The sequence below is a fragment of the Strongylocentrotus purpuratus genome, unplaced genomic scaffold, assembly GCF_000002235.5.
Source record: "Strongylocentrotus purpuratus isolate Spur 01 unplaced genomic scaffold, Spur_5.0 spur5_scaffold_18, whole genome shotgun sequence".
In the NCBI taxonomy this organism is placed as follows: Eukaryota; Metazoa; Echinodermata; class Echinoidea; order Camarodonta; family Strongylocentrotidae; genus Strongylocentrotus; species Strongylocentrotus purpuratus.
In genome coordinates, this window is record NW_022145603.1 from 33,424,113 (window position 1) to 33,449,277 (window position 25,165).

A 25,165-nucleotide genomic window follows, 5' to 3' on the forward strand; every position below is an offset into this window, starting at 1 on the left:
ACTACTACTACTACTACTTCTGCTGCTACTACTATACTACTACTACTACTACTACTACTACTACTACTACTACTACTACTACTACTTCTGCTGCTACTCCTACTACTACTACTACTATTACTACTACTACTACTGCTTCTGCTGCTGCTACTACTACTACTACTACTACTACTACTTTTGCTGCTGCTGCTACTACTACTACTACTACTGCTTCTGCTGCTACTCCTACTACTACTACTACTACTACTACTACTACTACTACTGCTACTACTAATACTACTGCTTCTGCTGCTACTCCTACTACTACTACTACTATTACTACTACTACTACTACTACTACTACTACTACTACTACTACTACTACTTCTGCTGCTACTACTATTACTACTACTACTACTACTACTACTGCTTCTGCTGCTACTACTACTACTACTACTACTACTACTACTACTACTACTACTACTAATACTACTGCTACTACTAATACTACTGCTTCTGCTGCTACTCCTACTACTACTACTACTACTATTACTACTACTACTACTACTACTACTACTACTACTACTACTACTACTTCTGCTGCTACTACTACTACTACTACTACTACTACTACTGCTTCTGCTGCTACTCCTACTACTACTACTACTACTACTACTACTACTACTACTACTGCTGCTTCTGCTGCTACTACTACTACTACTACTACTACTACTACTATTTCTGCTGCTGCTGATAATACTACTGCTTCTGCTGCTACTACTTCTTCCACTTCTACTACTATAATTTTGTTTCTAATTATTTTAATTATTGCTTTTTTATGCAATAATTTCTCACTATTATTTAGACGTCGTTTTTAGTCATTGGAATAATGAAACTAGAAATCATCTTAAAGTCAATTAACAAAATTCCATACAAATATGATGGTGAGACATGAAAAACTGGACATTGTAATGCTTAGTACCGGTACTTTGATATAAGTCCCTATAAACTTTGCTTGCCCTTTTCTCAATAAAATCCATTCATTTATTATTGACCTTTCGCACTTATGCTTATGATTTTCATGCCCACTTAGTGGACTTGTCATAAGAGTGTTATATTACGTGTCCTTTTTGACTATTTTTGACCATTTTGTCCCACATTTCGCTTTTAGTATCACCCAATCATATGAAAGGTGTTAAAAGCTTTGGTCAGGCTCGTGTGGACTGACCCTTTTAACGCCTCCATTGTTGAATATTTACAAGCTAGACCTTTCCAACGAATACAAAACGTCTAGTTAAAGTCAGCAGTTAAAATACAAATACGGAGAATTGGAGAAAAGAAAGAGCTTAAGAGGGTAAACTACATACATGTATATATAATTATATATATAGAGGGAGATAAAGAGAGAAAGGGAAAGAGAAAGAAAGAGAGAGAGAGATGGAGAGAGAAAGAGAGAGAGAGAAAGAGAGAGATGGAGTTGAGAGAGAGAGAGAGAGAAATATAAAAGAGGGGAAGAAAAAAAGGGAAACAAAATAAAACAAAACGCGAACAGAACGAAGAAGTGGAATGTACCTCAACAGTTCCCTTGTATATGAGGTTATCACTTAGAAAAAGAAAAAAAAATGATGAAAATGTAAAATAATTCCTTTGATATTCATCGTCTGGCTTTGAGAGTGTAATGACTAAATGATATGTTTTTTAGAAGTATAAGTATAACGCACGATCAGGCACAATGCAAAATGCGCTCTACTGCCTGTTATAATACGAATCGCATAGGCCTATTTGTAATATACAATCGTATGTTTTTCATAATAGCCTTAACTCCCATGTATGACATATTGTATTTCTATTATACGCTTAAAATACCTGGTATTATACTATTTGGTATATATATATTCTGATTATAAACACAATGTAAACAGTCACGTATGTGTGTGTGTGTGTGTTTGTTAGACCAGGGAGATGTGAGTTTAAACTCAAACCTCCCTGGTTAGACCTTTCATGTTTATTTGTATTGTATTTATTAACATTTTCCCCTTCTCAACGGTACAATATGAAACACGATGTATATAAATTATATATGTAACAGTGATTTCAACATAGAGTATAAATAATTCACATAACAGAAGAGGGGCAAAAGCCCGAAAAGCATAGCTTGTGTTGGGAACGCCCATAATAAGTTAACACAGTTACTGAGAACAGAATATGATATAAAAATACAAAATATGATAACTATAAATAAAACAAGTACTTTAAAGAAACTCACCTGATGACAAAATCGAAGCAATAATAGAGTCGTCCAAAAGGAATGAAGTTAATTCTTAAAGAGAAACAGTTGTTGCAATGGCCCATTCGAATCAAAATGAAATAATTGAACGATAGGTAAATATTTTCCACGATTTAATCAAAGCAAAAACTCGAAATCCATGAAGACTTTTATTTTCCCTAGCTCTATGTAATGATCGCAGGAGCTCTCAGCTCGATGTATTATGCTCCGTGCTGGTAGAGCGCTCAGCACCTAAATGAGAGATCGACGTCAATGCAACGCAGAACCCGAACGGCCTAAACGTACTCCACTTCAAAGCTAATGTTTAATACTGTGTGCTCTCTCGGTAAATAAAGCGCCTTTACAGTGTGTATCGCAGTGGCGGATTTAGAACCCATTGCAGGGCGGGAGGAATTAGTGGAAGGTTGGGGGGGGGGGGGGGGGGCTGTGAGAGCGAGGCACAATAATGCGAAATATCTCTGACCAGTGAAATGGGGGCTATCAGAATATCTATTTGGGGGTCATGTTTACTAAATTAAATCTGACAGGCACTATGCCCATATAAGAAGAATGAGAAGAGAGAAGAAGAAGAAGAAGAAGAAGAAGAAGAAGAAGAAGAAGAAGAAGAAGAAGAAGAAGAAGAAGAAAAGAAGAAGTAGATCCTCAGGAACCTTTCGGGCATAAAATGTTGTTGGGGCCATACTTCGGATGATTATTCATTATTCTCTCTCGTTACTTAATGAGTCAAAAATATATAAATGTGTTTTTCCGGAAAGGGGGGGGGGCGGGAGTGTTACGTGCCTCTATACCCTGTGTCAGAGACAGAGTGATCATTAGCAAGTATGAGAGAAAGCCCTTTATACCAAAGCCACAACTTTATTGATTGTGTAAAAAGAAATGATTCACATTTAATCGCTAACTACCAATATAATTACAAACGAATTCCTCAATAATTTGAGTACGTGTGAAATCGCGCGGGTTTAACGAGGCAACGAGAAATTCAAAGTGCAAAGATTCTTTTAAACTGATGATGACCATGATGATACAATGTAATGGAGACAATAGAACCCTCCTGAAGGAAGGTTACTACCCGATGAGAGGGAACCACTCTATCCAGGCACCGCCCAGGTCAGTACTTATACGTTACCAGGGTAACGTATTACAACGACCCTTGTGGTCAAAAGGAGAGGTTTGCGGTACGTGACAAGTACGACTCGTTAACCGTTCTATCAATCAAAATAGAAAATATAACACAGAGAGTGAATGCAGAGAGCAAGGGGGCGTGAGAGAGGTGAACATGGTTCTTTAAAAACATAGAACAGTGGTCTCGCAATCCGGTGACCCGGGTTCGAAACCAAGTCGATGCGCTAGCGCCTTTTGGTAAGGCGTTAATCCTCATTACCAGGTCTCTCGGAGAGGACCTTAAGCCGTCGGTCTTCTAGTTGCTTACTAAAAAGCATTTTTTGCTTTCTTACTTGTCAGGTAAAATAACCACCACTATCGCTAACGATAATAATTATTAGTCGAACAAAAATGAAACAACAACTAAAACATCAAACACAACAAGAACAACACGAGTTTCTATACTATGCCTGCGGAGGAGGAATGTGGGGGTACGACAAGACATTTTCTATGTTATAGCATTTTAATTTTGTAATGTTGGGAATAAAGGGACGCTTGTGCCCCAATGAACACTGGTTCTAACACTGGTGAAGTAAAGTAAATGTAACACTAAACATTCATGGTTTATTTAAAGTTAAAGCTTTTTGTAAACCTTCCACATCCATATTGCGTCCCTCGAGTACGTTGAGTGGCTGTCATGTTGAAGACTTGTTATTCAGGTTTTATCATATGGATTCATCTAGGACGAGTGAGATCTCGGCAAGCTTCGAATTTCAGAAAGTCATTCTTGCGCGCGGGTGGGAGAGACGTGTGAGTCAGACAGTGATCTGATGGAAGAGAGATTGGACGTCATTCACAGATTCGTGATTGAGGGATGACATAGGGGTTAACGAACTTTCCCTGTCGATCAACTCACTTGGCCCGAATTCACAAAGGAGGTTTGTCGACAAACCTAGGTTTATGTGCGTCATATGACGAGTTTAAAAAAAAAACTTGGTTTGTAAAAACGCGTCGAAACGTGTCATATGACGCACATAAACCTACACTGTAGGTTTGTCGACAAACCTCCTTTGTGAATTCGGGCCACTAGGTTTGATTTGTTAGCAATGCTGCTATGAAATACATGGGAATATGAACTGACACATATTATATTACAAGCAAGAAAGACATGGAAAAATTATGTAAAACAGCAAATTTGCCATATTTTTACTTTGATTTGCTTTGTACATGGTCTGAACTAAAATATGTAAATATTGAGGGGACGAATAACATAATGAGAACGATACTATGGAATAATAGTAATATTAAAATAAGGAACCGAATGCTTCATTTTAAGGTGTGGGAGAGAGGAGGAATAAAAAGAGTACACCATGTTCTTAATGACGGTCGATGGAAAAACTCTGACGAAACTGCCCAAAGATATGGGTTACCCAAAATGTTATTTGCTTTTAAGTTTGCTATGTTGAAAAAGGCTTTCCCCTTGGTATGGTTGCGTAAATCACAAGATGTAGAACGTGATGAAGTAATTGATTTACAGACCATTGAGATTTCGACAGGGGATATGATAGATTTGTCAAAACTTAATACGAAAATAATATATTCACTGATTGTGCAAAAAAATAAGAAAAAACCATATATTTTAAACGCATGGCAACAACGACTACACTTACATGCGGATTTTAATTGGTCATCTGTTTTACAGTTTAAATTTCATGTTGTACGGAATAATAAAATCAGAGAATTTAACTTTAAACTTTTGCATATGATTTTACCATCACGATACAATTTATGCAAATGGAAGATCTTAGATTATAATACATGTGAGATATGTAATACGCTAGAAACCACTAAGCATATGATGTTGGAGTGTGAAAACGTAAGATTGTTTTGGAGAATTGTTTCAGGTGTAATCTTCAATTTATGTGGTCTAAATATTCAGATGACTGAACAGATTTTAATACTTGGTTATGAAGTTGAAAACTCAATTTGTCATTTAGTAAATTTAATAATAAATTTTGCTGAGTATGTAATATATAGAAACCACATAAAGAATTTACAATCATTTAATAGAACACATGCGAGAACTCTATATCGTAGTCTTAAATATGAGTTGACATTTTATTTAAACTGTAAAAGTATTAAAAGAGAAAATAACAATATGGTACAGAAATTAATTGAGATGATGTAGACAACGAAAACAGATGTACTCATGAACAAACTAATGGGACGTTGCAATATTTTATTTGTTTATGATTGTATATGAGTTGAATTTGTTTATTTGAAGGAAAAGAAACAAAAAGGAATGTCAATTTGAATAATAAAGTTCCTCTGATTGAGGTTAAAGAGAAAAAAAAATATTATATTACAAACCAGTAATAGTTTCTCTTCACCATCATATCAAGTATTTCTATCTGCTTCTCAATGATGATTGTTTCGTGTGTGTTAAGATGAACTACAAAACAAAGTAGGACCACTGCTTTTCAAGAATCAGGATACAGGGTAGACTGATACCCACCAGTTTATTTAATTGCCTTTGCCCACAATAGGTCAAGTGATTGCAAAAAGCTGAATATTTCTTCAAGAAGGCTAACCATGTCACCGGTGTCAAATGTCTTTTAAAAATTGCAGTCTATGAGCATATTTTACTTCTGAAAGAGAAAGCAAAAATTTAGTGAGCCTAGCTGAGAATGCGTGCTAGTATCATTTGGTGGGGATGTTAGTTGTTTGATTTTGCCTCTATGAGGGGGGGGGGGGGGGATTTCGAAACTGTTGCCCATCAAGTAGAAGACCAAATAATTGAGATATGAGAATGAGAGAGTTCGTAACAGGAGAACGTGAGGAAAAGTGTCTACTATTCGACGAGCAATATAAAGAATAACAAAAACAACAACAACAAACAATTATAAGTGCATCACATTTATATTTTGTTATCATAATTTGTCCCAAATTTTGTAATTTCCGTTCAATCTCTATAGTGCATTGCTATCACATCGTTTCATGGCGATAGGCAAAACAACAAAAGAAGAGGTGAACATCTTGAGCAGGCTGCGTGGAGAAAAAAGAAAGACTAATTTCCGTCAAATAGAATCAGCATCAGCTCGGGGCGATTGAACCATTCCCGCCAGAAAATGTTCGATTATGTCGGAGCAAATTGAGGTGAAAATGGGTCCTTGCTCTAGACGATGTTTAGATGACATTTCACGGCTTGCCTTAAAGCACCCACAGGCCAAAATCTGGACCAGAAAGTGACGTTTAAAATGGGGGCATAGCAAGGCGTTGCGCTATATTAGTTTATTATAATATGCGCTGGGCAAGGATGGAAGGCATAGAAGCATCAACCGAATCTTAACCGTCTTGTTACCATCAGCTAAACACGATATATAAACATCATATACTATTTCTGAGTTTGGTAGCTGAAGGGTTAAACGCAGCTATTGATCTGTTTTCATCCTACCTGCAAAACAGGGAGATCTATTTCACGAGGCGAGACAAAATAGAACAGATGGATAAACTGGTACAAAACAGTGGGGGAGGGGGGGGGGGGACTCTTATACATAATTGATTTATACACAACAGCTTTAAACTCTGACCAGGTTTATAAACGTTTAGAGAGGAAGAGAAAGAAAGTATGGAGGGAGGAGAAAAGAGAGAGAAAAGAGAAAGAGGATGAGAGAAGAGAGTGTGTGAGAGAGAGAGAGAGAGAGAGTACAAAATTAAGGAACAGAATATTAGGAAATAAGAAAAGCAACTTCTCTTCCACTTAGATATCTCCCCAAGATATCTTCCTATTCTCCCCAAACCCTATGGGGTCCTAGCTATCAATCTATGTTTTCACATCGCCACGTCCCGCGCATGCGCGTACATTGTGTTTTTGTGTCACACACACAACAAGCGAATCAATTTTGATGTTTTCATTTCTGTCCATTTCTCAATTATATCAAACGAATACGCCCGAGGGCTTTAGAAGCGAAGGTCTGGCGGGAATCAAACCATTTCCTATTATAGACAACCCCAAGGTTCCCATTGAATCAGACATGACCCAAATACACCAATGTTTGTTTCCGTATTTCACTGACCTACTGCTCCGTCCAATTCAGAACAAAACAGACTTAAAGATGAAGTTGAGTTCTGGTCATGCGATTGCATCGTGAAAGAAACGGTGTGGAATCGACCAGAAAAGGTTGATCATCTAGCATATTAGAATTTGTGTGTATTGCAAGGTTCTGGAATCATCAAAATGACAAGAAATTTGGCCAAGTCTCGGTAAAGTTACAAACCATGTACACAGAAAGATGTATAAGGGACTACACTAACAAGTGGCGTAAATGTTACATGACATATTTAGAATAAATGAAGGCATTTGAAGAGCCCATGCTTTTCAGGGAACATGTCTTATCTGATGTTCTTTCACACTTGCATAATAAGAATGATAAAGCTCACAAATTATTTTTTCCCCTCTTCCCAGAACTCAACCTTCTCTTTAAACTCGGTTCCTGGCGTTTAGGATCTATTGGGCTTCTTTTGATCAGTGTTCATAAAAGCAAATCGTCAGCTATCCAACCTCTAACATGATCTCAAAATAAATACTTAACTTCGAAGTTATTTTCAATATAAATCTACCAATTATCAGAACAAATAAAAAGGAATAAAGCTGGTAATAGACAAACTAAATGTGTAACTCCGCAGGGAAATATCACATGTATATTTAGTATGGATTGAATTCAAGCTTTGAAATCGAATAGAGGGAAGAGCATTAGGCTTAGAAAATGTGAGATTTGGGACATTAGGCATCATTTCTGAATGCAATGCATGAAATCTTCGCCAAGAATCTGTAATCTACTTATCATTGTTATCATTCTAAAACATCACAGTACAAAACCAGTTTCTATGTATTATATAATCTAGCCTTTCCCTGTTATTTCCTGTCAGTCAGTGTTTTCACGATGTTGATAAGAATAATCACCACGAGGTATACATTTCCTTCAATTAAAGCTTTAATTACCTCTCATTATATTCGCTGTAACCGTAACAACTCATTATATATTTGTCAATCAGGATATTTATGTTTTTGTTATCAACCATCAAGAGGAGTTCAACTGCCACTGACCGGTTATTTCTTTCCTTGAGGTGCTTTATCTAACATTCATCGTGATACGTGCACAATCAAAGCACATCAAAGCCATTATAATATGTCAGCAGCTAAATAAACAAATAAATCAGATTTTTGCCAGTTCCGCTAACGGTCCCATTTTCCTAAATCAATTTTGTCTAACTTGACGTTGATTGGGACGTTCGCTTCAACGGATGCCGGTTTATTTCCCAATTTTCTTGTCTCCAAATAAACAATCAAAACCCAACTTATCAGTTTCTATTCATGATAGTCAATCCGCATTTCAAACTTTGGGTTTTAATACTTCAGGCTCCCTCTAAAGTGTTAATTTTCAGTCTTTTCCTCTTTCAACTCTGACTGTATCAACCTCTGAATAAAGTGAATAATATTAATAAGGAACGTGTATTCTACATATATAATTACAGATGCTGAATTCATGTTTCAAAATAACAATCATTTTGTCTATAGGTGCTGTTGAGCTCATAAGCGTGTGAATGATGTCGAACTGATTCTGATCAGTTGAGAAAAGTTCATTCTTGTTTGATCATATACAGATAGGAATGAAGGAATACATTTATTACTTGTATTAATTTGAATCTATTCACATCTGCTTGTCTAAGAATGTACGTCAGAAGGCAAGCAGAAGATTTTAATACTTATGGGAGAGCTAGCTTGTGTAACGACCTGGAGTAGAAAAAGAAAAAGAAAAAGATCTCCTTGCCTTGGTCTAATGGACAGATAATTACTTTGACATCCAATATCATATTAATCATTTTGATAAGAATACCCAGACATTTTCGTGAATGTGAAACAGCGATTAAGTTTGCAGACTGACCTTTTTCCTTTTTCAGTTTCAATCTTCAAATTAATGTTCTAATCTAATCATTAAACTCAATTAAAATTATAAGGTAGAATCCTTTAGAAATTGATGGCATGACATTACTTTGAAGAATCGATTTGCAACGAATTATATAAATTGGAATTGATAATCTAGATGGAAGGTTACTAGGCATGATTTATCATATGACAGAAGAGGATTATGTTCAAGTTAACAAGAGAAATGTCTTACGTACAAGGCAAAAAATCAAACGTATCGTTTATCAGAAGGAATCGCAGATATTGTACACATAATACAGAGCATTGTTCAATATATTTTGATAGGGAGCCTAAATCTCTGCTTTCTTTATGATAATTCTAAGCCTGATGCGGATAAAAGAAAAAGAAGCTTTGATGAGCATCGTCAGCAGAGCACTAAGAAAGACATTCTTTGGAGGGTGATCAGCTATGATATTAGCTGTGGAGCTTAGATCTACACAATGATGATGGTTCATAGTATGTCAACACAGGAGATAATCGTGTTACAAATGCTAGAATTAATTTGCAGCTAGCTTCATGTTAAGATGTAGAACACAAAAGGAATGTGCTCATTACGAACGTCGGATTTAGTAAGAGAAAATGGAAGGATATAATTACAGAATAAAGAACATTGCCAAAGATTATTGGGCGTTCTCCATCCAACTATATTTTCTTCTCATGTCATAATAGCATGTTCAGTTTCTTTGGGCATCGTTTCTTTCTTTCCCCTGTGTTCAATTGTAGCTATCATTTCCTCTCCCTTTTCCATTTTCTCCATTCTCTTCGCAAACCCCCTCATCCGCCCCGTCTGTGTCCCTCATCCGCCTCTCTCTCTCCCCTCTGTTTCTCCTTTTCTTTCTTTCTTTCTTTCTTTCTCTTTGACCGGTTTCATATGCTGAGAAAGAGTTGGATTATGGGATGGGTATACAGACAGACCTGAGATTCAGACATACCAAGGCTAGAGGGGATAGAACAATCACAATTGGAAGCCATTTAATAACAAACTGTTCTTATTTTTCTTTTCTTTTTGATTACAATGACTCAGACAGGATATTCAAACATCATTTATATACGGTATATTTGCTCCACGTTAGAATAAGAGCATCAATTGTAGTTTTTTGTTTAAACCCCCAAACTTTCTTAGAGAGAGAAAGAGAGAGAGAGAGAGAGGGAGGGAGAGAGAGAAAGAGAGAGAGAGAGAGAGAGAGAGAGAGAGAGAGAGAGAGAGAGATTCTGACAAGAACTGAATTTGTTTGTTTACATATTTCGTTTCCCTCCTCTTCCACCTTTGTTAAATTGAAATCTGCTGGAAGAATTAACTGGAGGAGAGTATTGGAGCAGCTAGCTACATGATTATGACATGACTGCTGATCAACCTTTCTCATACGGCACACTATCATTGATATCGACATGGACGCTCTCTCGGGAAAACCTCTCTCAATCTGAATACCCGAAATTAAATCGGAAATTGCGTTCGAAAATAATCGCGAATCAGGCCTGGTACTGACAGATTCCTTGCACAGAGTTTCGATCTCCAACCGGGATATAAAGGTGAAGGAATTTTAACGGTTGATAAAATACTTCCACAGACGCCATTCCAGTTTTAGATTTTAGTCAAACATTTTTTTGACATTTTGTCTCTATTTTATTGGAATTCTTTGTTGATCTTCTAATTTTCTTGTATGTAACATGTTTTCAAAGAGGTTAAGCTTACCACGTGACAGTAAAGATGAACATTGTCGACAACTTGATATCTTAATCGCGGTGGTGAACTACGTACCATACCACATGAAAATGCCCCCAAAATAATACGACCCGACTAGATTGCTATATTCAGAGCCGCTTTTATCTCTGTGATTTTATATCATCCTATACAATTCCGTTCAAAAATTTATAACTACTCAATCAACTAGCCGTATCAATGGATTTAATCGATTTTATTTTAACATTTAAACGTTTTATGGGGATTTCATCTTGTCTTGCCTTTTCATGTTACAATATGTGTGAATGTCAGAATTCCTATTGATGTGCGTAGTAGTGTGTGCGATGCGCGCGCGGCGTGTGCGCGGTGTGAGGTGGGAGATAGGGTTCATGGTGGTTCAGTGTGATGAGAGACTACACATAATTCAAGGTAATGATCGTGAAATGATCTTAGTGATTGCACATTTTCGGCATAGCAGCTCTGATGGAGATGTTTGCCCAACCCCTCATGACCTTTGACTCTTCCGATGTCTCATTAATGAGGTCATGCAGATAGAAGCCACATATTCAAGTGATGATGGTGAACATGTAGTTGGATAAAAAATTTTACCGCGGTACATTTGCTTAGGAAATTCCTATTTCTTTGATTATTAGTATTCTGAATTTTTGGCTACGCACATTCTTGTGGGACCAATTTCTTCTGCTATTGGCATATAATACTTGTTTTATTTTATGCCATGACTTTACCACCAATATGCCTAATTTATCATATTTATTTGTATTTCATTCTTGAAAATTGGCCGTGGCGATATCAGTCAAACAGAAGAGAAAAATGAACTATTACAACCACTTTCAAAGAATCTAACCTAAGGCTATTTTTAATAGCCTAATGTGTCACCTATCTATGGGACATACAATAGGGTATTGAAATAGCCCTTCATGATTTTTGAAAACATTTGCGATCGTGTTATGAGCACAATACCGTACAGTTGTTATAGTCATGCATACGGCTAGGAGAGGGGATGACTCAGTTAGGGTGTGTGCGTGTGTGCGTGTGCATGTGCGTGTTCAAATTCAAATTCAAATTCAAATTCAATTCAAATTCAAATTCAAATTCAAATTCAAATTCCAAGTTTATTCAACACTCTTCATAAAAACATTTAACATTTAAAACATACAAACAAAGAAAGTGATAACAAATACAATGGCAATTTATAAGAGCATTTGGGATAGGCAGAAAGGAGGGATTCCTGATATAAAAGCCTACCCCTAAAACAAACATACAGGAAAACGAGAACAAAAGAACAGACCAAAAAACAAAGAACATACTAAAACTTACTATCATGCACGATCAGAGTGAAAAAAAGGTGTCAAAATGTGTGTGTGTGTATGTATGTGAAAGGGATAAATGAAACTTTTTTTTTGGGGGGGGGGGGGTATAGGCCTATGTTTCGCTTATCCTAAATCCATGTAGAAGAACAAAAATCCCACACCTTATACATGCATACTTTACTCACGAGCTAAATTTTGAATTTTCCAGATTCACTCAAGAGATTACTGACAAAGTGGTTTTGATTCCGGAAGGCAGCTTGCCGCTGACAATATTGGTTTGTTTCATGACTCATCTTTTCAACGTGACACAATATACCAAGGTCAAGGGAAATTGTCAAAAGCGTTATTCTGATGTCACGAGTTTCCTTTCAAAGACCATTTAGAAACATTCGGTATAGTAAATGCAACCGTGGTCATAGTGGTGGTGGTTTGGAGATGCTTTAAGCATATCACAATATTGTTTGAAACGGGTTTATCCTTTTTTATGATAAAAGAATTATCATGATCAGTGACTTGGTAAGCTATTGGTGAGAATATACCATATACTATAAACCAAGGTCAACGGAAATTGTCAAAAACGTAATTTTCTCGTCACGAGTTTCCTATCAAAGATCAATTAGAAGCATTCCGTAGAGTAAATACAACCTTGGTCATAATGGTGGTTGAGATATATATTTTTCTGAATTTAAAGGGATAGTTGAGTTCTGTTGCAGAGGGCGCTACACAAAATATTTTTTTGTGAGATAATGAAAAACTGAGTGTCAAATTTGAAAGAACATACTATTTAAATGACAAAATCATCTTTGTTTGATCAAAATAGGTCTAGAGACGGCTAAAATATAACGATTTCTAATACTTGTGTACCACCACAAATATTAGCTATTTTGAAAAATTTGAAAAAACCGTTGGAAAAAACGAAATAACGCCTTTTATGTTGTATTTCAGCCAACGCTAAAGTTGGCTTTCTTGTTGGCATTTTCATGTTGCTTATATTACCCACAATTAGCTGGCTCGTGTATTGTTATTTTTAATTAAATAGTTAATTAACGGTCACCGTGTTTTTTTTTAAGTGGAGCCGAATTGGTATGATCGTATTGGCTAAATTTCACACATTTTGAGGTCTAACATTTTTTCATAGCAATTTTAGGTTCTAAAAGGGCACTATAAATGTCATAGATAAGAATAAGAGCAATAACCATGAACTTTGAAGGCATTTGCGGTCTGAAAACAAAACTAAACTATCCCTTTAACCACATAACCATTTTATTTCAAAACTGGTTTATCCTGTTTTAAAGAGAAAGTATGAACGCGTTCAGTGACTTTGTAAGCTATTTGTGAAAACACACACAGAGTCAAACAAATAAGCAGCAAGCAACAAACAAACAATCAAACAAACAAACAAAGAAATAAACAAATAAACAAGAACCAGTGCAAGTTACTTCGAGTTCAATAACGCTTTCCTTGAATTAATAAAGTAGAGTAAGATAATATTACAACAGATAATGATTTTGATATTCAGTAAGTTAGAATCAGAGGTGAGAAGCTCAATTATCATGGTTAGGAGCAAAATTTGTCACCCTCGCACTTCTTTATTCAGAGAAGTCAATCACCGAATCTATCTGACAAAATCAATCTGCATGCTAAGCTGGAAATATTTTAAATAGAAATGAAAATATACCGATCTATACGCATTAGTCACAGTCGGATAGAAACTACATGTAATTGTCTTGACATGTTTTCCGCAAAGATTTTGTGTACTTTAGGACACAATATTAGCACCTATATGTTTATCTAGCGGCTTGGTCGGAATGAGAATTGAAAGAAGTTTAGTATTAAAATAATATTTACGAACAGAGTGATCACCATGCAGTGTTTGTCATAGGGGACACTGATCTCTCGATTAATAGATAGTAGATCACGTGATGATATGATAGAAGCCAGACAGGCATTCTCAACAATACCATACTTAACACGTCAGTAGCACCTTGAAGTGAATAATTTCAAGCATGACTTATTTCGAAGGTTTGTTACCATTTATCTGTGAATTAATATTGGCTCTTTATAAATTGCTCAGAGAAAGAAATCAAGTTGTTATTTGTGACACATTTATTAACATGACTCGATTACTTGGCACAGTGTTCCATTATTCCATGATCCATTTCCCCCTCTGACCCGATGCCGTATTAAAGCATCATAATAATGCTAAAGGGTTTCATGTTCTAATAGAAACATAGATATACAATGCAATAGTCTCTTGACACTGTCGGCTATGGGTAATTGAATACATATTTAATCATTTTCCATATCCGAATCGCAGAGGCAAGGGGGGGGGGGGGGTAACATGATTATTAGCTCAGGTGACGTAAAACGGCTCGTTATAAAAGTGAATATACATGAATATGTAATAGTAAATTCCTTTTGTCATGTGAAATTCTGTGATGCCCCTCTCTGGATGGACAATATTAAGTGAGGACAAATTAGAAAACTGTATTCTGTTACAGATAAAAGGCATTAAAGGTAACTAAGCGGATTAGGACAATTCCTTTAAACGTCTAAACATCTGCTCGAACATTTAAACTTCCAGTAGACTGTAAAATAGAGGAAAAAAATCTCGACCCTCCATTGAAATCTAGAGTTTATGAAATATGGTTTGTAGGGCATCATGGGGAGTTTAAGTCGAAAAGTAAACAAACCTCTTCATTGCTTGAGCACGCCTTCTCTTTTCAAAATGTCAACACAAAACTAATCCGCTAAACTCATTGATTCATAAGTAATCGTAATCGTCAAATGTCTTGCTTGCGTTCAATATGTAGTCTCCTTTCATGCTCTGATATATTGATTGCACTCAACAAGACGGTAAAATATTCTTGCCTCCCTGCTAGAAAACTGGAGAATATGCTAAAGATTGGCAAAGTGGACGAGAGAAGAAAAAAAACTTCGGGACCGGGAAGCCAAACATACGAGTACGAAGTAAAAGGAAATTAAAATATCATTCCAATGAAAAGGAGGACAATACAGCTCATACGAGCTATATTGAAGAGTATGGAGGAAATAATAATAAAAAAAGAATAGAGAGAGAGAGAGATGGGGGGGGGGGGGAGGATGGGGGATGAGGTAATGACGAGAACATTAATACACATCGCTAGTGCTAAAACAATATTTTTTCTTTTTCCAGACACAATTTTCTTTAAAATTATCAAGTTTCTTTAAACGAAGGCTATGCCTAGAGAGGTGTAATGTAAAATGTCAACATACTGGATGTTTGTAAATCTGATTAGATCATAGCGCTCAATAATGCTTGATATAGCATTCAATAAGGAGAGAATAACAAAAGACAAGTTTCTAAGTGATTTATTCTCAACCCAATATGATAAAATGAATTTGTTAGTGAGTTAATCTGCTAGACAGCTTGACGTCAATTAAGTGTGCCTATTATGAAGACGCCATGATGTTGGACAATGGGTGAACATGTTACTCATCTATAATTTTCATGGAAATCGGTTGATATGGAGGATATTATATTCCAAATTACATATTTTTAATGGCATTCTGTGAAGGGCTGGGTTAATTTCAAAATCATTTAAGAAGGCTGAAGGAAGGACATTTCTGATGGTACATTACTTTCTAAAACAGGTAAACAAGGATTACAATTATTACATCAGCTATCACTTTGGATCCCTATACATATAGGTCTGAGAACGATGCTGACCGTTACTCGTATTTTGATGATGACTACACACTCTCTGGAATGTAAAATTCTCCTTTAATCTCTTATTTCATGTATTTTGAACAATTTTTGTACTCAAAGTCATATCAAAAACATTTGGAGTATTTTCTAAAGTGTTTGCTTATCATAAATATTTGAATAGGCTATTCAGTATATGATTTTATTTTTTAAACGGTGTTAGGTATATTGTAAGAGAGGAAAAACTTTGGAGGGGTAAGATGGAGAGATAAAAAGGGGGAGAGAGAGAGAGAGGGGGAATGAGAGGGAGAGAGAGAGATGGGGGCGCACATGCATGTATAATGCGCTAAATATAAGGTTGGTGTTCAGCCATTACAAGGCATGTATGGATTGTTTTTCTTGTCTACGGATGATATACACCTCTTAGCATGTTCACAAACAGTTATTGCACCCGAGCATCAGAGCTCAGTATGGAATACCTTTAGCACCGTTCACACTGCCGTACAATGCAAGAACACAGCTCTCCGACCAATAAATAGGTACCAAGTTCAGCCATAAACTACACGCGCAACGCATGTCGCTGAATGGAGCTTGAGGGCATACGAAGCGAAAGTCATGTACGCTTAACATATTGAGGGGAGGTGGATAAAATATGGCGCCACTTTCATCAATGAAGACTTTTTATGAAAAGAAATGGAGTAAGTGTTTTTGGAAGGTGTACACTTTTCTATTTCGTATCAACTATATCACTGTTTGCATGCCTTGGATTAACATAGAAATTTTGTATTAAAAGCGTTCAGTTTCGACACTGCTGAACATGTACTTAGCATTTTTTTGCAGCATTCACTGCATTTATTCGAGCAGTGGAAGTGTCCAAGTATTTTCTAGTATTTTTATTCAAATCAATATTAACATGTTAATAACTGTTGATAAAGTAAATTGAAAGTATACAACGCATATCAAGAAATGATTTTTGATGATTAAAACAAAGAAAAGAATTACATGTAGCATCTAAATGCGTTGGTACCTGATTGCCATCGTGAGCTATATAGAACCGAATTGCGAAGGAGTCAATAAATACGCCACAGAGGGAACGTATGTTCTTATCCATGTTCATGGATATACATACAGCCTGTGGCTTTGTTTACATCACACAGTCTCATGTTTATCTTGCGTATCATCACATCATTCAAGTAGGTCTACCACCAAGTAGGTGTCAAAACTACATGAGATAGAGAGGGAGAAAGAGAGATATATATATAGAGAGAGAGAGAGAGAGAGGGGGGGGGGGGGGAGGGGAGAGGTGAAAGGGAGGAGAGGGGGAGGAAGACAGAAGTGAAGGGAGGATAGAGAGAGGTAATACAAAAGAGAAACACGAGATAGAAATCAAGGATAGAGGACAAATAAGAAGACTAACAGGTAAATGAGAAATACAAGAAAGAGAGAGAGAGAGAGAGAGAGAGAGAGAGAGGGGAAAAGTGATTTTTTTTTTGGGGGGGGGGCGGGGGGGGGGGATTTGTTCGATATGCAGATGGGGGTAGTGATGAGAAAAAGGAACATCCCCCTTTAGAACATCATTTGACTCCTGGAGCTGGAGCGGTATCTATTTTTTGTAAGGATGTGATTTGGCTTTGGGGAGGGGGGGGGGGGGCGGCTACGAATGAAGAAGAAAACATCAAGACCCTGAGACTCGTTCTAGAACACACCCTTGTGCATCCTTGATGGGTGGAGGTAGCTCATGATCATGATCACCCATACGACCATTCGAGGTTCATCTATGGAAGGTTATCGCACTCCACTTCCTCACCAATCCGGTGATCAGATCCTAAATTGGGCTCTAATCTTATCAGGACCATACATCACTTTCACAGATTCACCGCCGATCACGTGAATACTATATATATACCGAGGAGCTGTCGGGGTAAGATGGGTGCTCAGCGTCACGCACACACACGTTGAGCGCAGATGTGCGTGTGCGTGGGTGGGTGAGGGATGTGCGTGTGCGTGGGTATATGAACGCCAGTATGTGTGGCGTTACATGCGAGTATGCGCTGTGTCTGTAACACATTGAGCGTGTAATCCGCAATGTTACACCCCTTGGTATTTGATCGTGCTAAAGTGTGAAAGTAATTCTAGTAGAGCAAGCTTTATCACAGCTAAATGTGTTTCTTATCATTAGTAGGTACATGTTCTAATGCAAGGAATACAGTTTACAAAGACCTGGCATCTCGGAAGGCTATAAAAAAACATATTATGAAAGATCACAAGCCATCTATTTAGGGACAGTAAAACGACGAAGACATGAAAGCAACATTAAACGAATAAATGGAAATAATCATTTGATAAAGATAACCAATCTTCTTTGTACGTAACTTATTTGATACAAGTAACAGTGGTTCAAGATTAGCTTACCTCTTAAGATAAATGATTTACGAATCCTAATGCAATGCTTTCATGAATTAGATTTTGATTAATAAACGAAATGTCACTAATAAATACACCTCAACTACATGAGATATAGAAGATTCTTGATTTCATTCCAACTTTCCAAACAGTGCTAACGTAACAATGCATTCTAAATCAACTCTCTATTATTTTCGTAGCTATGTATAAAGTCACACGAAGACAATTAAATACCAAACAATCAAATTGGTCGTTACCATTAATAGCCTAGTCAATACACGCAGAAAACCTGAAAATAAAAACGAGGTATTAAACCTTATTCTCCAAGGTTTTTCAATATTTTTGTTACCATTATGCTTTTCGCCAATATGTTATGCATAAGTTTTAAGACTATAAAAACCTGTTTAGCTCTATTACGAAAAGTTATTGGGATAATCAGGAAAAAAAGGAGAATAAAATCGAAATTGAATTGAATAAAGCATTTGTGTGAGCGGAATAGAAGTTGGGCATTTCTTTCCATTCTTTAGACGGTTGGACCTCTGAGGTTAATCGAGATTAAAGGATTAATAAAACATAAAGGATTAAATTGCCTGTGACTGTTCTTATCATCTCTAATACGGTTACTAACCGCTTAATGTCTAAAAGCTCCTTGACATGGTTTTATATTTTTATTCCGGTAAAACCATTTTCATGGACCATTAACACAGGTTTGGCGACATTTTCACGGATTCAGGGATTATAAGATTAATAGTTGGGTGCTATAAGAAAAGACTTCCGTACGTTACATGGTACGTGAAGCAAATTGACCGGGCTGACCAGATTAAACGTATACAAAAGCAGAAACACGAAGTTGCAAACCATCCAGAGACTCCTAATAAATTGCGTTACTAACTAATTAATTATGTCATTACAACATTTTTATTCTCAGTTTTCTTATGGATTACTGATTTTCTTATAAAATTGAAGATATTGTGTACATATTCAATACTGAATGAACGCCATTAAACTATTACCAACAACAACAACAACAACCATGTGAATGTGTAGTTTGCAATGGGTCAAAGTGTCACGAAATGAAGGCTCGCCAGGCATGACAGCGAAAAATGATTCCTAATTTACATCGATACTGTTACTTTCGGGATGATATTAGTTTGCCGAGTCAATAGAGTATATTATATAAAGATTGGTTTTGTGATTTATGGATTAAATTGTCTCGTCTTGAAACGATTTAATGATAAAAAACATAATACCAGCTTTTTAATCATCAAAATTATAGGGGAAAATATCATAACGGATTGCTAGAACTGGCAGGATTCTAAGATACCATTAATTTGGTTCGGTAAACCTCATGAGCCTTCAGAAATGCGGAGATGACAAATTTACTTACTCAAGAGGGATATAAGAATAACAGGGATCGGAGGTCAAGCAAAGGGGTCTGTTTTTCCGTTGTAATTTGATAATAAGATTCACAAATCATCCTACTGTAGTTTTTAGAGTGTTGAAAATTCATTGTTGGAATAATCCGTGAAAAGGACGTTTGTGTTTGTTGGATGGTTTGGCAGGAAAAGAGCCGAGGTTAATCTCCCAACCGTGAATGAAGATTAGAGTATACGAGATGAGAGGGGGTAATTTGAGTCAATGGTCTGTGTAATCCCAACAACTATCATCTGGTAGTGGTGGTTATTTTACCTGACTGCTAAGAAAGCATAAATGCTTGTTAGTAAGTATCCAGAGGACCGACGGATTTGGGTCCTCTCCGATCGAGAGACTTATTAATGAGGAATGATGCCTTGCCAACTGGCACTGACAGGTAGAAAGTACCGTTGTCCAATATTTCGGATTAGTGTCTTTCTGGACAGGATAATTATATATAAACATTAACAAGACAAATTGACTCGTTACGGTCATGTTTTTATGAAACGAACGTAATATTGCCTAAACTATTCGCGAACATATTTTGCTTTTCCTAAATCTGGAGGTGATAAAGTATGGTTAATGGGGCATTGTGGAGAGTTTAAGTCGAAATGTAAACAAGTCACTTCATTGCTTGTGGGTGTATGAAATTTCCCGAGCCAAAATGTCAACACAAAACTAATCCGCTAAACTTCTTGATTCATAAGTAATCGTAATCGTCAAATGTCTTGCTTGCGTTCAATAAGTAGTCTCCTTTCATGCTCTGATATATTGATCGCACTCAACAAGACGGTAAAATATTCTTGCTTCCCTGCCAGAAAACTGGAGAATACGTTAAAGGTGGACGCAAAAAACCCGTTCGGGATTGGAAAACAAAACATAAGTGAAAACGTGTACAAATTAAGAGGAAAGGTTAATATCATTCTCAATTAAAAGGAAGACAATACAGCATATATTTTTTTGTATTTAAACAAATATTAAAAAGCGTTCATATTTCTATATATCTACCAGAGAGTCCTAAATACATATCACGCACGCTCAACTGATAATTTGGAAACAGTATAAATAAATTCACAACTGTGATTGTGACCTACTTTGATATTACATGTATAAGAACAATGGAAGCTCAAGAGAGTGTGTCCTCTTTTAAAGACAAATTTTTATCGCTGAATTAAACTTTGGGTTTAACACGCGAATAGGTGCGGCAACCAGTAATATTCCACAATGTGAATTGAATAGAAAACAAATAGAAAGAGAATTGCAATTGCAAGTTGCGAAGTCAAATCTTTAAAATGCAGATTTGAAAAGAAATCGAAAGCAGACAAGGAAGCAAAAATGTGAAGGCATGGATTTAAGAGGGTTTACATTTGAAGGAAAAGAAAAGGAGGAACAAGAAAAGACAAGCAATGGGAGAAATATTTGCAAAATCAAAATGACTACATGGACAGTTGTTTAGATAGTGTAAAGCATCGATATATAGAGCGAAGCTAACAAAGACAGTGTTCTTAATAAGATCAAGAGGAGATTGAAAGGGCGGAGACAAAGGATCAAGGAGATTAAGTTTTGTAAGGTAAGGTGTTGGAATGGTTTAAATAGAATAAATCCTCTCAGGTCGATTGACTATGGCCCATTAAACATCGACTCGTGACTAGAGTTATACCGCAGTAACACGGCCAACACTACACGATGTCGACAGATAATCGACCGATTCTTTGCTATAGTATTAGGGGGGTATTGACGTTACTTTGTTTGATGTCGGTTGTTAGTTTTATTCGTTTGACTGGGCATGATGCAAATGTAATAATGAAAACAATTATTGAAAGACCAGAAAGACTTTACGTCGTGGGGTTTACAATGTATATCAATGTAAACAAGAAGATTCAGATTAACATTATATTATTAATTTTTTTCTTGATTCTGCAATTCTATAATTCAGGAAAAATCTCAATTTTGAGATCCAAAGTGTCAAATGTCTTAAATTAAAATGGAGCAAGGTAAAATGATCATTGCTCATTATGTAGTATGCCCTACTTTCTCCATTATGCCAGCAATAAATAATAAAACAAATATGATAGAAATATACGATAGCAAATCTGAAATGAATGGATGTCCTATTTGATAAGGCTACATTTACCCGGTCAACGTCTACTGGAAGCGCGATACTTAAAAAAGGAAAGGAAAATAAGAAGAGATAAATGTGATTTAAGACAAAATGAAATGTAGATAAATCGAAGAAGAAGCGATTGATGGCGTATTTATACACCACGGTTCACATATCGTGACTTTACTGACATCACCATTATCATGATGATTACTTTCGAATTGCAGAGAAAGAACGTAATTTCTTTAGCAACTTTCATCGTGTTTTAACTCGTAAAGGTATTCTTGGTTAAGCCAAACAATCGATATTTATTGATTTTTGAAGGAGAGTGTCCAAATGAGGATGTTACCCCTTTTCAATCTTTAATGTGAGGATTAAAATATTGGATACGTTCAGAACTGGTTCATTTAACATCGATCAGCAGGCAGAAAAGAACACCTTGGGATTAATGGACCAAAGACAAAAAGGTACAAAATAAAAAGTAGCTCAGAAAGTGAGAAATAGATTGAGAGCGAGGGAGGAGAGAGAGAGAGAGAGAGAGAGAGAGAGGGGGAGGGGGGGGGGTGTGAGAGAGAGAGGGAAAGAGAGTGATAGATAGAGAGAGAGAGAGGGAGAGAGAGAGAGAGAGAGTGAGGGGGAGCAGACAAAAAGACCTTTAACAAGAAGAATGTATTAAAGACGGAAAAGGATAGGCAAAATGAAGAAGAAAGCGAAGATGAGTCAATCAACTAGAAGATTTCTAATGGTGTAACTTGTTATGATATACCCGTCATCATCCCATGCAACCATATTCTGTCGTCGCTACTAATATCTGCTTCAATAACTATCATATTCATCTCATGTCATATTAAGGATATATTGACTGCTTTGAGAGGCATAGTGGTTTCTATAGGGTCAAGGGAAACTCACAACCTGCTATGACCCCAAGGCGCTTGCGCCGCGGGGTCATAGCAGGTTGTGAGTTTCCCGAGACCCTATAGAAACAACTATGCCTCGAATATTAAAAGCAGTCAATATATATTTTATGTACCGAAAAAAAGGAAAATTTTGACTCAACCCGCATAGAATTTTTGAAGGATCTTGTCCAGGTCTGCATTCGGAAGTCTGTTTACATCTCCGAGGTCCGTGTTGACATTTCGCAAGAACTCTTCAAATATTTTAATGCCGTATTTTACTGCATACTTCGTATTTTTGCTATCAGCAGAATCGATTAAGTCTTGCAGCTGAATGTCATCCATAAGTTGAAATCTTGGCATAGCTGTGTCCTCCATTTTGCCTCTTTATTGACAAAAAATTGGAAAAAAAAAACCCCAGTATTTTGCGATGGAGACTAGTACACAAAATGGCGATCGGTCGTCTGCGCTGCGTGGATTGGTAGATTCGTCGCCTGAATGCAGCGACCAAAATCGAATTGCACTCAAACACCGTTAACGGTATTGCGCATCGGTCATCGCACAAAAGAAACTTATACGGTAACACGTAAACCTAAATGGGGATCGCAGCAAAATGACGTCACGTTTCACAGCCATGGAAAAAGTGCTATGAAAAATGGATATAAACCGGTAGAGCCGGGAAAAATGACTATGAATTTCAATTAGCGGGCATGGTTAAGAACATGACTGCATTTTCAACCAATCAGAAGACAGGATTAGTAAAGAATCTTAAAATGAGGTATATAAATTTTTTTATAGAACAGTCGTCATCATTTATACTCATGAGACAAAAAAGGAATCTGGGTCGCGATTCTATCCCCAATAATTGATAGCCTAACAGGTGCATTAACACAAATAATACTTTGGCATAGTCAATTATTAATTTAAAAGATTACCAGATAGTGATGAAAATGTGTGCCATCACTAGAGTCTGCAAAAATCTAACCATTAAAGTCTGGAGAAAAAAAAATCAACCGCTAAGTCCTTGTTTACAAAAAAAGAAAAGATTTCATACGTTATGTTATGCCTTTGTAAATGCGCTTTAAAAGTTAAGGGTTGCAATCATTATCTTTTGTGATTCATATCGACAAAATGGAATTGAAACTTTCCCTCCATCTTGATTTCTCTGCGATTAAGACTGAAAATTGATGAAATGTCCCCAGACAATATGGTACATTAAAATGCAACCCAATCTCAATTGCTCATTTTGACGCTTCTTTCGAATTTGATAGAGAACATCTCGATGGAGAAGATGATTTTGATATCACTCACCGTGAGATAAGATGAGTGGAGCGACCAATTCTTAGTGATTAGTCTCACCGGCACCGTAGGGTTAGGGTGATTTAGCTCCCCGCTCTCAATATCCAACGATAGGACGACCGATTCATAAGCATCAATAAAACACCCATGAAAATCCACTTTCCTCTTTGATTACGATCCACCAAAAACAGTCAAAAATGTACAGTGACCTCTGCCAGGATGATTCAAGAGTCACCTCATATGTGATTGTTTCATGGCTGTCACAAGAGATGTCCTGAACAGTCACTCATTGATTTGCTATCTCTTCATGTTTCAGTGTTTCCCTCACACTCTTCAATAATATTTGAGAAGAGAGGCGAGACATACCCTGCTGTGTGATCCACAGCAATTAATCGCAATCAAGATCGTACACCCGTTGTTACTGAAGCCTGTAAATACAGCCCTTTCTGGTTTAATATAGAGGTTGCCGTGATTACATTGTAGTTCTGGGCCAGTATTCAATAACAAAAATATTTTGAAAAGTAAAATTGAACCTTCCTTTGATCTACGTGTTCTAAACATTCGAGAAGAAAAACGAAGGTACGAACAACTTGCCATTAATTACGGTAGATTTGGAATGAAGGAAAATGTGTAATCTGAAACCTATCTGCATAATTATGTCCCTACTTTGATTTCCCGGGAAAGCACTCATTTTCTATTAAAATATCGACATTTAAAGTTACTGGGTAACATCGTTAATGAACAAATTGCATAATTTGTGTATGAAATGTTGCTCATATTCCTTCTACTGTACTAATCCTCTAACATGCCAAAAATCCTGACAAAAATTCTCAAACCACAAGATATCTACGATAATTTGATTTGATTTATTGGTTTCTGCATCTTTTTTCTTTTTTTCATCATACATTTTCATGACCATAATATGGTATGATACAATATTTTAAGTGTATATAATTTTATACAGATAATAAATGAATTTAAAGAAATATATTGAATGCATAATTAA

The 25,165-nt window shown here is 36.5% G+C and overlaps 1 long non-coding RNA gene across 2 annotated transcripts in view; it reads right to left on the minus strand.

Annotated features, from left to right (window-relative positions):
* LOC105438859 overlaps nucleotides 1–2,597 on the minus strand; it is a 33,932-nt gene extending 31,335 nt beyond the window's left edge. The window contains exon 1 of one of the 2 annotated variants that reach the window (XR_971094.2): nucleotides 2,246–2,597. This is a non-coding gene — a long non-coding RNA (uncharacterized LOC105438859). The remainder of the gene's footprint in view (nucleotides 1–2,245) is intronic. The other variant, XR_971095.2, reaches the window with a different exon arrangement.
* Nucleotides 2,598–25,165: the final 22,568 nt, after the last annotated feature.